This window comes from Chelonoidis abingdonii, chromosome 10 (genome assembly GCF_003597395.2).
Source record: "Chelonoidis abingdonii isolate Lonesome George chromosome 10, CheloAbing_2.0, whole genome shotgun sequence".
Classification (NCBI taxonomy): Eukaryota; Metazoa; Chordata; order Testudines; family Testudinidae; genus Chelonoidis; species Chelonoidis abingdonii.
The window spans coordinates 44717381-44731665 of NC_133778.1; the positions used below are offsets into that span (position 1 = coordinate 44717381).

A 14285-nucleotide genomic window follows, 5' to 3' on the forward strand; every position below is an offset into this window, starting at 1 on the left:
ACATTACAGGTAAATTACACCCCAAAGACATCATAAGCGCTGAATTACTTTGCGGTTCCTGGGTACTTACAGATGTTTAGAAGAAGTATTAGGAGAAAATTAGAAGAAGACTTGTTTCCTCATAGCTAAGAAAACAAAAAAGACACCGAGTATACAAATTCCCGCCCCTGACTTTAAACAATCCAGTTCTCTGATTGGTCCTCTGGTCAGGTGTTCGGTTACCCTTTTCAGGTAAAAGAAACTTAACCCTTACCTACCTATCCATTTATGACACCTCCATCTAGCAAAGGTAAAATTCACAAGTTGAGAAAACAAAGATAAACTAATACGCCTTGCCTGGTTGTTACTTACAAGTATGAAGTATGAGAGACTTGTTCAGAAGATTTGGAGAACATGGATTGATGTCCGGTCCCTCTTAGTCCCAAGAGCGAACACCACCAAAACAAAGAGCACACACAAAAGCCTTCCCCTCACCAAGATTTGAAAGTATCTTGTCCCCTTATTGGTCCTTTGGGTCAGGTGTCAGCCAGGTTACCTGAGTTTCTTAACCCTTTACAGATAAAAGGATTTTGGTGCCTCTGGCCAGGAGGGATTTTATAGTATTGTATACTGGAGGGTTGTTACCCTTCTGTCTGTAGTTATGACACTACAGGTGAAGTAGAGTAACAGATTGTCACTGTATCATTGCTGACATGCCTTTGCTTTGGCTTAGAGAACCAAGGCTTTGCTTCAGATAATCAGAAATCATCTAATTCATAAAATATACAGTTGGAAAAAGTACAAGTAAGATCTCATTACAGTCACAAATGGTGTGTATGCCCTTGGAGGGCTCTAAATGTTACACTGAAAAATTCCTTACTCTGTTGAGCCCCTGGGTAGTGGTAGTAGTGACCCTCCTGAATGTTTGGACAGTTCCTAGAACAATGTGGGTGCTACTTCAATAGCATAATATGCCCAAAACATTTTGGGAGTTTGGAAATATTACTACTAATAATAAAATAAAATTTGATGGGAGCAATATTGGGACCAAAGTCAATTAATGTTTTGCTTGATCAGATACTTCAGGATCAGGCCCAGAGTTAATGAAGCTCAGTAACTGAAGTGATGTAAGTAAACAAGAATCAGTGTGTGCCTAATTAAAACATACAAAATGGCTAGGAAATAACTTTTTAATTTCAGACTTTGAAAAGAGTATCACAAACAATTAAACTCTAAAAAAGTGATAAGAGCAGAGAACACTGGTCATTGCCTCTCTGGAGTTGCAAAAGCAAAACTATAGTCACTCTGTCCTTACCTTACCTCATTGTGTGTAGGTACTTGAAATCAGAATACCTTTTGGTCTGTGATCTTACCAAGTACAAAGAGGTGAGTTTAGGGCAGATTTTATTTACTTTTGACAGTTTGTGTCAGACCCTTAGTTTCAGAATGAGGCATTTGTATTTGTCACTAAGCAAAAACTACCTTAAGAGTCAAATATGCTCAACATTGTGAAATTGCACTGATGGGGCCAAAAGAAATGGTGTAGAAATCCTCTTATATACATACAGTACACGCACACACACCCACACAGATATCTCTGCCTCACACTGAAGGCTCGGTCCTGCAAGATACTCAGCATTTCACAAGATTAAGTCCTAGAAGTGGAGTGCAGCTTCCGTACTGGCCAGCGCTCATTTACTTGAGGGGATACTGTTATCTGGCTGGAGGCACAGTTACGTCTCCAGTCTGCTATCTTAAACATGGAGATCAGCAGCACATGTCAGTGTAACATGGAGTATACTGTACCCACTCCAAGGATTACAGAGCAACCTCTCCAATGTGCATATCCCAGGAGCTCACTGGAGAATTCTTCCTGAGGTCTCCAGCCACAGTATGGCTCTCCATACTGCCCTCCAATCCACCTCCAGGATGTAGGGCAGAATCTTATCCTTAGCTATCATTAACCAAGTAACTAACAACTGCAATATAATTTGAATTTCACTTTATCCTTCCAATTGCAACCAAGATAAAATCACTAAAACATTGTCTTAAATATAACGAAGTTTAAAAATCAGTTGATTTTGAAGATGTCACCATGAGAGTGTGATGATCCACAACAGGAGTAGCAGAATCAGCCTTCTGATTAGAATGTACAGGAAATCTAAAAGTTTCTAACCTGTTGCTAAAGTCAATTCCATATATACTTAAAACAACTTTGAAACTTTCTGATTTCTAGTACTTTCTGGGGAAAGTCAGTCCTTTCATTTGTACTTTTCATTTGCTGGTAACTATCAGTCAACTGTCTGTTTTCACTGAGACACTCCATTAAGAACTCAGAAACCAGGGTTATGGACATTATAGAAAAACCTACCAAAGTTTCATAGACAATAGATTAATTGAATGGAGATACTTAAACTGTGACAGGCATTTCTGAAATTTCTTTTCAAAATTTCATTTTTTAAATTTATGGTAAGTGGGTGGAGCTGACAGAAATACCTATAGTTAGGGCTGCTTAACACTTTTCACTATAAGACTCTGCTTTTAGTTGCATATAACTTTGCCAGATTTATTGGCTGGAGATGAAATTTTCCATGTTTGATATCTGCTTCAGGCTGAAACACTTTGGAAAATTTCATTAAAAATGGTTCAGCCATTTCTGAAAATAAGGTTAGAGAAGAATATTTTTGAGGGGGCAATGCAATATTGCCAACTCTCATGATTTTGTCATGAGTCTGCAATGGTATTTACTGTTCTTTCTTTCACCTTCAGCTCCTGGAATCATATAATAACATGAGAATCTCAGCTTTCACATTTTTTGAGGAAGTAAATTTCTAGTCTTCATGGCTGCGAAGAAAAGCTTGTAAACATCATCCAAATATAACCTACAGATTCAAAAAACAAAAGGCAAATAAAAGGAACTCAAAATGAATTAATATTTCAAAAAGCATAATGATTTTTAAGACAATGATTTGAGGCCTGAGTAATGATTTTTGAATGCTTGGAGTTGGCAATGCTGCAGTGTTAAAATAATTCTTAAAAATGATTTCACTGAGAAGCTCTAGTGCAGGGGTAGGCAACCTATGGCACGGGTGCTGAAGGCAGCACATGAGCTGATTTTCAGTGGCACTCACACTGCCTGGATCCTGGCCACTGGTCCGGGGGGCTCTGCATTTTAATTTAGTTTTAAATGAAGCTTTTTAAACATTTTAAAAACCTTATTTACTTTACATACAACAATAGTTTAGTTATATATTATAGACTTATAGAAAGAGACCTTCTAAAAATGTTAAAATGTATTACTGCCACACAAAACCTTAAATCAGAGTGAATAAATGAAGACTCGGCACACTACTTCTGAAAGGTTGCCGACCCCTGCTCTAGTGCCTCTATACTTTGGAGCAGAAACTTGATATTTGGCAGAGGGTGTTCTGGAGTCAGAGAAGTGCATTTTGCTGTCTCTGTGAAAATCCGCTTACGTTTGGCCGGGTTATAAGCCTCTACAACATTTTTTACACATGCTCAATATAGGCTTGATAGAGACTTTCAGTAAACATTTCCAAAGATTTCATCTGCAGTGAATATGTTCCAGCCTATTCCATCAGGGCTTAGCAGCACTTTCATCCCAATTGCTCTTCCTGGCCACCAGGGACTGCTGTGACACTTAGCAGTAGAACTGAAAGCAGAATGATTGTCTCTCCTGCCTTGTGAATGTCCTATTGCTGACACCTAGACAGCACAGAGAACAAGGAGGAAGCAGCCTGATTCAAAAGAATCAGGGGACAATGACAGGCTGTGAAGGAAAAAGGGAACAGATGCAGGCTGGGAGACAACGGAAGCAGAGGTAGACAGGAATAAGCTAGAGGGGAAGGTTGTTATTCAATATTCCTTTTTATCTTCCCCATTTCATGTGCGGCCTCAGGCCTTATTTACTGCATACACTCCAAAACCTGCACTTAATACAGAATTATGTTTCAGCATGGACTTTCCTATGGCTTTTATTGCTGTAGTATCTAGTGATTCAAAAACTAATGAATTTATCTTCACAAAACCACTGTGAAGTAAGGTAGATTGTTCCCATTTTACAGATGTGGAACAGAGGCACAGAGAGATTAAAGCCAAAATTGTCAAAAATGTCTACTAAACTTGAGTGCCCAACTTGAGATGCTTGATTTTTCAGAGAACTTAGCATTATATCGTGCTTATCTAGTACACGTAAAGCTCCCATTGACATCAGTTGTAGTTGGAAGTGCTCAGCACTTCTGCAAACCAGGTTTCAAGAGTCTCAAGGTAAGCACCAGGAAATGAAAAAAACACAGTTAGTGACTACCTGTGAAATGTTTGGTTTAAACGACTTGCTCCATATCACAAAAGAACTCCAGGACAGAGGAGGGGATGGAATCTAATTATCTAGGTGGCATTCAGTTACTTTAAACAGAGACTATCCTTTCTCTAGACATTGCACACTTTCCAGTTTATGCAAAAATAAGACAACAGAGCTCCTATAGAAAACAGACCCATACGCTACACAACCCTGATTTCATTCTTAGAGCACCATCCATCCTGTGCACTGAATGAGATAGGAATCTTGGGGGGGGAAAGTATGTGAGCATGTAATTATACATGGACAACCTTAATTATGATATTTTTTAAATTTTGAGTGCTTGGCTTTGCAACATTAATGTTCTTTTACCTTAGTTTTTTGTATGTAATGCATTCTTAATTAGTAAATATTTACTTAGTTATTTATGGGCTAAATCTGTTAACCCGCAGAAAGGCAATGGAAAAACAAAAAACTCAGTTCCACTGCACAAAGAGTCTCAGCAATGCAGAAATCATGGGAGGCACTGTGTTTTCCCTGCTTACACACAGCAACCTTTATATGAAGTGAGTATGGTATTCCATGGCAGCAGTCCATACCCTTCCATACTGTAGTGTTTTGGATCATTCATGCAGATACTGTAGTTTTCTTTTTTAATAAGGGAGTGCTCTCAATATCACTAGGCAGAGGGTTTAGGGGTTGTGACCTGTGGATCTGTCACTAATGCAGGTCCACTGGTTAAAACCTCTAGAGAAAGAGCAGGTGCCACAGACAGTACTGCAGTTCTGAGGCTACAGCAGCAGCTGCAGAGCAGCTTTTCTGTGATGGGAAAAACTAGACATTTATATGGATAATGAGAACATCCTAAACTATATTTGATGGGATGAACATACCTTGTAAGGGATATAAGTCCTCATACTTCCAGGCAAAAGTTAACCACTATCTGGTGCGGGTTGGAAGGAAACTTCCCCTATGGTTATCTTATTTCATAACTGTGCACTATACCTTGAACCTTCTTCTGAAACACTTGGTACTGGCCACTGGCAGAGACCACTGCTTTGATCCTCTATGGCTATGATTTCATTTCTCACAATCGTCATGGATGTCTAATGTGCACAGCCAGTTTACTCAGAATGTGAACAGCTTTGGAGCTAGGATTTGCCCTGAAGGTTCACAATTGGAATTTTCATTGAAAGATCAAACCTCAGGCAGCCACAGTTCCATCTGTTCTGCTAGGTAACTTCTATTTAATAATACTAAGTTCAGTTTAAAAAAAAGATATTGTCTTTGTGAGAACAGGTATAATTTTAAAGCAAAAATACTGTGGCTCCAATTTAGCAAGATACTTAAGCATGCGCCTAATTTTAAGCATGTGAATAATCCCATTGATTCAGAATTATTCACATGCTTAAAATTAGGCACATGCTTAAGTACCTTGCTTAATTAGGGTCTATAGGCATAAGGGGCCATCATCCTTAATAGAAGCCAAATCTATTTTATCATAATACATTCATCACTGAAGAAAATTGCAGCTCAGCTAGGTACAATGATTTCAGCTGCTCCCCAATTCCACCCTTACCATCTCGTGAAGACAGCAGTAATTTCCCTTTATCCACTACTGTAGCCCATCGATACACACACACACACACACACACAAATCAGCAGTGCTCAGGAAAACACAAGCAGTAAATCAACATGCACTGAGAGCAAGAGCATATTTGAAACCACTTTACATTTCATATATGTCAGAGAATTTTGTTAGGCCAAGGTTGCTTCTAGCCCAAAAATCCTTACTGGTAAATTCTTCCTGCTTTGATAATGCGGACAAAGTTTACCTCTATATAGGCACAGGAAAGCATGAATAATGGCTTTTCTACATCCCTCCCTATGAAAGGAAGCAAGGTATTTTTAAATTAATCAGACCCTTTCATTTCTCACACTTAGGTTTCAAGCCCTTCTTCTGATCTCTGGCTGTGTACGCTAGTGCTTTTCTCCAGTGCTTTCCCTGGCTAAAGAAACCTTTTTTGTCGTCAGGAAAAGGTAAGGAAAAATAAAAAACAAGAACTGAAGAGACAAGTCATGGAGCTGCATGAGCTCCCCACCCCCTGAGTCATTCTGCTGTCTCTCACAGTCTGTGATATGTGATTAAAAATAATATAGAAAAAAATCATGTTTGTGCCTCAAACAATACAGAATGGAATTTTTAAAATAAAAATTTAGCCTTTAAATATAAAGCAATTCACCTTACGTGTCTTATGTGAAGACTGCAGCCATGTAAAATTGTATTTAATTATAAATATTTTCCATTCTGTTTTCAATAAGGGAGAGGCTAGTTTTATTTATTTATTTATTTATGGGGGATAAAAACCCAACAAATCTCCAATACCTTCCAAGAGAAGGAATTTAGGATATAAAGCAAAGCGTCTGTCTGAAGATGGTATAGAGACGCAGCATACCCCTGCAATATAAAGCTTGGCAATCTCACTGTCTTGTTAATACGCTTTAACATTTCACTCCAATTTGCATTTTGCATAAAGCATCAATATAACCTTCAGTGAAGAAATATAACACTTATAGATGACAACAGCAGCAACAACAACAAAATACTACCACTGTGATGAAAATAAAAAAAAATAAGAATTGATTCTAAACAAAATTACAAAATATACCTGGATTCTAAAGAATATAAGGCCAATGAAATCCAAAGGATACCAAAATAATTTATTACTAGACTCAGATGTAATTTTAGCGAAAAACCAGTATGAAAATGTTATCCAGCTTAAAAGATGGCTTTGTATTCTCTGTTCCTCTTGTTGTATCTAATATTAATTGCAGACTAGGTGTGGCAGCATGAGAGAAGAACATTAGCATAAATGGGCTGAGACATATTGTATAATACCTTTAATGAAATATTCTGTTGTCTTACCTGATAAAAAGAGAATTACAAATCATAGCATAATATACATCCATACACTTGTAGATGATCAGGCTCCTTCTGCTGCAGTTGTTTAGGTTCCTCAGCAAAGAAGCTTGTAACTCTTATATTTATATTAGCCTCATGGAAAGAAAAAAAAAAACCAACAACAAAGAAACCTCTGCAGTATTCTGTCTCCTCTGCCCTAGCTTCCTGTTATGAGATTCACTCTATGGTCCCAACATCTATCAGCAAACTGATCGGGGGGAAGGGGTGTACTGATAGAGGTGGAGGGGTGGGGAGAAAAAAAGATAATGTAAAAAAAAAAAAAAAGACAGCCTATTACGTGACAGCGCCACCTACTGGCAGAGAGAATTAGATCATCTAGCTTTTTTAACACCCTTATGGTCAGAACTGCAAATTATCTTACAAAATCTGGTATGATCACTATTTAGCCTACAACCACGTTGATCTAAAAGAAGAAAATATGAACTATTGAATCTGACCACTAAACATTTAGTAAAGAGTGAGGTGGGACATAAAATTGCTGCACAGAGACTTATAGTTTTCTGATTTTATATTAATAAACTTGTTTGACACAAATTTTGATTTTGTTGGATCCATATGTTATGAACTGGAAGAAAACTCAGGGAACTATAATATCTTCCATGTGTTATATACCAACATGTGGCCTCTTTACATATAAAATTATCATCCCCTTCTCCTAAAAATGACAATGTTAAAGATTGCTTTTTGGCCATACAATGCCTTCAGCCTTGGTTTGGATCTGAATGACCTAAAATACATTTCTATAATTCAAAAATTAATGATTTGGAGAACATGGTTTCTTATGTAAAGGGTAGATGCTTGGGTTTGGGGCAATGAGTATAACATCACACAGGAGGAAGGAATTAAAGAAGTGGTAAAACCCACTTTTGTGTTTCCCTAACTTTGGCCAGCCTCTATATAATTTTGGTCTCCACTGTAAATTAATCCATTAGAGGGATAAATACCACGGAGGGAGAGGAGTTATTTAAGTTAGGCACCAGTGTGGATAGAAGAACACATGGATATAAACTGGCCATCAGCAAGTTTACTCTTGAAATTAGAGGAAGGTTTCTAACCATCAGAGGAGTGAAGTTCTGGAACAGCCTTCCAAGGGGGGCACTGGGGGCAAAAAAACCTAACTGAGCTTGATAAGTTTATGGAGGGGATGGTATGATGAGACTGCCTATAATGGCATATAGCAGCAAATATCTCCAATGGCAGGTGATGGGGCACTAGACGGTGACAGCTCTGAGCTACCACAGAATATTCTTTCCCAGGTGTCTGGCTGGTGGATCTTGCCCATTCCTGGCCACTGAGAGCTGCGAGGGGCCATGCCTGCAGATGGTCAATGTAAACAAATTGTCTCATGGCCCACCAGCAGATTACCCTGATGAGCCATGGGCAGCAGGTTGCCCACCACTGCTTTAAATCATGATTTGAGAGCTTCAGTAACTCAGCCAGAGGCTATGGGTCTATTACAAGAGTGAGTGGGTGAGGTTCTTTGGCCTGCAGTGTGCAGGAGGCAGGACTAGATGATCATGATGGTCCCTTCTGACCTTAAATTATGCTGACTGCCAGTGGCCCCAAGACTGATATGGCTGCCTCAGCCACACTCTGTTTTGCTCTAGTCATGATCTTTATGTTAACAACAGATGGTGTGTAATAGGAGTCACTTTGTTACTGGAGGATCCCCTATAAGAGGGTGATTCATTCACGACTGGTTACATGCAGGGCCGGTGCAACCATTTAGGCGACCTAGGCAATCGCCTAGGGTGCTAGGATTTGGGGTGCGCCATATTCTTCGGCAGTGACTGCGGCGGCCAGATCTTCGGCCGCTCCGGTCACTGCCGGCATTTAGGCTGAAGGAGCTGGGACAGGGGGGTGCAGGGAGGGCCGCCTGCAGCAAGTAAGGGGGGGCAGCATGCAGGGGAACTCTCCGCCCCAGCTCACCCCTGCCCTGCCTCCTCCCCAAGCACGCCGTTGCTGCTTCATTCTCCCACGTCCCAGGCTTGTGGTGCCTAAGCTGATTGGCGCCACAAGCCTGGGAGGCAGGAAAAGTGAAGCAGCCATGGTGTGCTCGGGGAGGAGGCGGAGCAGGGGTGAGCTGGGGCGGGGAGGGTGTCTCCGGGTTGTGGGGTGGGGAGCTGCCACAAACGGGGGGGGGGGGGGATTCGGGGCAGGGGCACGGGGGGGGGAGGGCGCAAGGTGGAAGTTTCGCCTAGGGCGCAAAACATCCTTGCACTGGCCCTGGTTACATGTATAGTATGGACTGCTCTGGCAGCATGGAATAAAGTGGCTACACTCCAGTGTAGACTCTAGGATAAAATATCTGGTGTATAAGTGCAGGATGAAAGTTTAAAATATTTCCCAGTGTCACAGAAAACAATGTATTGCTCCATGGAAAAACTGTAATTATGGAAACTCAAACTAGTTTCCAAAAAGATGGACATAAGACGGTTTCTTCCAGAAACAGAAAGAGATTCTCTGTGAGAACAGGAAAAGCAGCTAACTTCTGGGCTGCCAGTCATGAAGTAGGGAGGAGAAATAATTTTAACTGTCTGTATGGACTCTACCACGAAAGATTAACCTTTAGCAACTGCAATCTAACATTTATGCTGCACTGAATTTGTCTTGATGTTTTATTTAATTTAATTATTGTTTTATGTTTCCTTTCTCAGTATGGCAGGATCAAATGGCAATTGTCAATGTTCTCTCTTCATTTGATGTAGGACCTATTTCTCCACAGCCTTGGTTATGTAGCCATTTATACCTGTGCAAAATATAAAATGCTACCATTCAGAATTGTTAGTGATTTGCACTTTTCTTTTCTATATAGGTTCCAATATTGTCTTCAGGGCTGTAGTATCTGCAAGCTTTCCAATACTGCATCAGTGTGACTAATCTCTGTCACACGTGGATCATTCTTTGTCTCAGCCTTTCCCCAAAGGGAGAAGTATGTGTGTAGTGTAGTGTTTTATTTTGGTAGGTTTTGACTTTATTTTACGTTGAAATGTGTTTCTGTTAGAGACATCAAGGTTGAACACATTCATCTTGCACTGGGAGCAGAAGATGGTGAGGTTTGTGATGGCTCACTCCACAGTCTCAGCCTGACCCCTGTGAAAGCTCTGTCTCCTGCACTCCTGGTAGAAATTTCTTTTCTGCCTGTGAAGTGAAATTGCTAACCACAAACCTCATCCCAAAGATTTAGGTGATCCATTAGATATGATGGGCTCAGGCCATTGAGCACTCTGGGAAGGCAGTATAACACGAGGAGGTCAGGGCGATGTCCATGTTGCTGAGGAGACACACTGCAGTTTGCGTTCACCGTCTATAAGACTAAATGACAATAGGAGGTGAAGGAAATGGAGAACCAGGCCCATTGTGTTCCTCCATATGCCAGTATGTCTTCATGTTATTCTGGTATTAGCCACTGTTGTGTGCTTGGAAGAATCAAAGACATGATCTGTCACAAAGACCAAGCCTTCCCTCACGTCAGGCCAATGTACATTGTTACTCCAATTATTGTAGCAGATTCCTCATGTACTAATTTTTGTAACTGCCTACATGCTTATATATTTTAGGGTAATTTGGTTGTGACATCCCTTGCTATAATAAATAAATATTATTTGTAGTTTGAGAGAAAAGCAAAATTACAAAAGTAGGCTGTACATATAATATATGGATATTTCCTAACCAACTTAATCATGCCTTTATGTTTTGTCTGTGATTTTTAGATGAAAAAGTTTGTTTTAGCTTGTATGACTGTCAGAAAGAGGCAATAATGCAATTTTTTCTAGAAAAAAAACACACCATTCATTTCCATTAACTAATGTTCATTATTAATCTGTAGATCATATGAATTCAGTTGGGTGTTGAAGATGGATCTACAAGAGAGCAGATTCTGCTTTATTTTACAAGCCTTGCTTCTTGTAAATATTCCGTCCGAAAATGAACATTAACGATCTAGTTCACAACCCTTGCAACTAGTTTTTGTCTAAACAAAAACTACAGAAGAAAACCCTGAGCCAAATCCACTGCAAGCATTGCAATTCATTTCTGCCATTTGGCATCCTTTGCAGCTGTGCTGGCTTACAAATATTTCCAAGTCTTTGGGCCTAATCAGCATGGCCAAGAGGGGGCTATGATTCTAAGGCAAACCTCTGCCTCTTTATTTTTTTCTGCCTAGGTGTATACACTGAAGGTTCAGGAACAATGGTTGCCCTCTTCAGATGTCGTTTTGGAATGTGAGAACAATGTGCACTAGTATGTCAAATGATCTAGAGGTCAGTGACCCTAGAAAGCCCAACATCAACATAGCCACTCTCTTTGAAACCAGACTAGCTGACAAAGGTGTTGTAGGAGCAGTAGTGATCTGTATAACCTGTATGCTCAAAAGGTCTGCTACACCTCCCCCTCGTTTTTGTCTCCTCTCCCTCTTTGAATACCTGTGAAGTGGCTTTCCCCCTCCCACTTCCTCCTGGAATGCTTGTGGGATGAATGGGCTGCTTGAGCAGCTGGAATATCAGAAGAGCTCCCAGGTAGACAAGGTGTCTGGCACTCTGATTAGGCAGTGATCACACGTCCAATGCATGGAGACTGCATGGACACTGTCCGAGGTGGAGTATGACCAGCCAAACGCGGCCAAGTCATTTCTAGTCACAGGCCATGAGGAGCAGGTCCTTAAAAGGGGAAGGGGCCATGTGCTCAGGAGTTCACTCACAAGATTGTACCTCCCATGAAGGCCCTTCGCCTGGACTGCCTGGCCTGCATTCCATTGTGCCTCGGGAAGACTTATCTTCATTGCACCATTCATCACTGCACTGTGGAACACTTACCTTGAAGGATCCTGACATCTCCAGGGCTGTGCCTGTCCTGGGAGAATGACTATGTGAGTGTGACCTCCTCCCCACTTCTTTTGAGCTTAGCTCTCAGTATAATAAAGGTGCTGCTTTCTGCTAAACTCTGGTGGGTCATTAGTCCTCCCTAAGCTTACTAGCTGGCCCAATTTCGGGTAACAACAGGCACTCTACATGAGATGCATTATACCTATTTTCTGGCACAGAAGAAGCAACAAGACTTCTGCAAACATGAGGTAGGTTTTGCAGTCAAAAACTCATTAGTGCCTGTGGTCACATATCCAAGTGCAGCATCAGAATGCAACATGTCACTAAGAATATTTAGTACAGGTGGCTTTGCCAGCATAAGTACATAGGCCTAAACATTTTCCACCATCTCTGGAGAGAAGTGATTGACTGCCCTGGTCACCCAAAAATACTGCTGTGGAGGGTCACATGGCCACTCTTGTGGCTTCCCTTTGCTTCCCCATCAGAAAATCATTTTTTTTTAAGGGAAGCAAAGAAATCTGCGGGGGACATAAATTCTGTACATGCCAATGGTGCATAATTCCCCCAGGAGTAATAAGCAAACCGATGCAAAGCTGAGTGGAATAGACAACTGGTGCTTCCCCATAGTGGGAGACACACATTAAAGGAGAGGACACGTGACGTCCCCATGTGTCTCCTCCCCACCCCACCCCCCAGCCTGGGCCCCCTGTGCTCTCCCCACCCCAGGTTACCTCAGGGGGGAGGAGCTCTGTCTTCCTGCTGTGCTGGATCCCTGCCATCCTCCCCCCACACACGTTTGGCTGCTTTCCCTAGCAGCCAGGCCTGGGCGCGGAGTGGGATGGAGCTGCTCCTGGTTGCTGCTCTGTGCAGCATAGCCAGTGTCCTGGGAGAGAGCCTGGCTAGGAAGGGGGACAGTGGCAGCCTGCTTCCTGTCCAAACTTGGCTTCCGGGGACGGGCCAAGCAAGACATGGGGGCGGGGAAGGAGAGGCTCTGGCTCACTCCAGCTCACTCGGCTGCTGTCCTTGCAAGCCGAGCCTGGGCTCTCCCAGGCAGCTGCTGCACTGCACCAGGCAGTCTCCCACTAGCCAGAAGAGGACCTGGTCCTGTCCCTCCTGCTCTTGTCCCGGGCTGGCTGCGGGGTGGGGGGGCGCCACTAGATCCTGCATGCCCCCCTGATGTGTTGCCTAGCTGAGGAGCTTACTGGACCATTAATGTTGATGTTCAACAAGTCCTGGAACACTGAGGAAGTTCCAGTAGACCAGAAGAAAGTTAACATGCAAATATTTAAAAAGAGTAAATGGGATGACCCAGTTAATTACAGGATTGTCAGTCTGGGCAAGGTAATGAATTTGTTGATACAGGAATCGATTAATAAAGAATTAAAGGATAGCAATATAATTAATGCTAAGCAACATTGGTTTATGGAAAATAGATCCTGTCGTGCTAACTTGATATCTTTTGATAAGATTACATGTTTGGTTGATAAAAGGACTAGTTGTGCGTAATTTATTTAGGCTTCTGTGAGTCATTTGACTTGGTGCCAAATGATATTTTGATTTAAAAACTAGAATGATATAAAATTAACATGGCACGCATTAGATGGATTAAAAGCTGGCTAACTGATAGGTCTCAAAATATAATTGTAAATGGAAAATCATCATGAAGAGAGTATGCTCCTAGAAGAGTCTTGCAAGGATCAATTCTTGGCACTATACTGTTCAACATTTTCATCAATGACCAGGAAGAAAATATAAAATCATCACTGATAAATAAGGCTGTGAATCATTCACGGAGGTCATAAAAGTCATGGCTTCCATGACTTCCGTGAATTTTGCAGCGCTGGTGTGGCTGACCTCAGGACCACCCCAGCAGCTGGGGAAGCCCAGGGGCCAGCTGCACCAGCTGCTACCAGCAGTGGTGGCAGCCCAAGCAAAAGGACTTATTCCAATTGCTAGAAAGAATTGGTTGCTCCTGGTGAGGGAATACATCCTGTATTCACACCCTATACACTATTGTAATAATCTTTGTACAAAGTATGCCTTGTAAGGTATCATTTGAAAACTCATAATTTGCAGGTCAGTATTGTCCTAGTAAAATACATGTGGGAACATTGTATGTGATTTTAAGATTCCCCTGTATGATGTTATTAACACATGTTCCAAACCTTACAGCCCTACCCAG

The 14285-nt window shown here is 41.4% G+C and overlaps 1 protein-coding gene across 1 annotated transcript in view; it reads right to left on the reverse strand.

The window, feature by feature from the left end:
- Positions 1–7409, reverse strand: part of SCN2A (sodium voltage-gated channel alpha subunit 2) — a 131238-nt gene extending 123829 nt beyond the window's left edge. Inside the window, exon 1 of the mRNA XM_075070143.1 lies at positions 7224–7409. The gene's annotated coding sequence lies outside the window, so the exon portion shown is untranslated. The remainder of the gene's footprint in view (positions 1–7223) is intronic.
- Positions 7410–14285: the final 6876 nt, after the last annotated feature.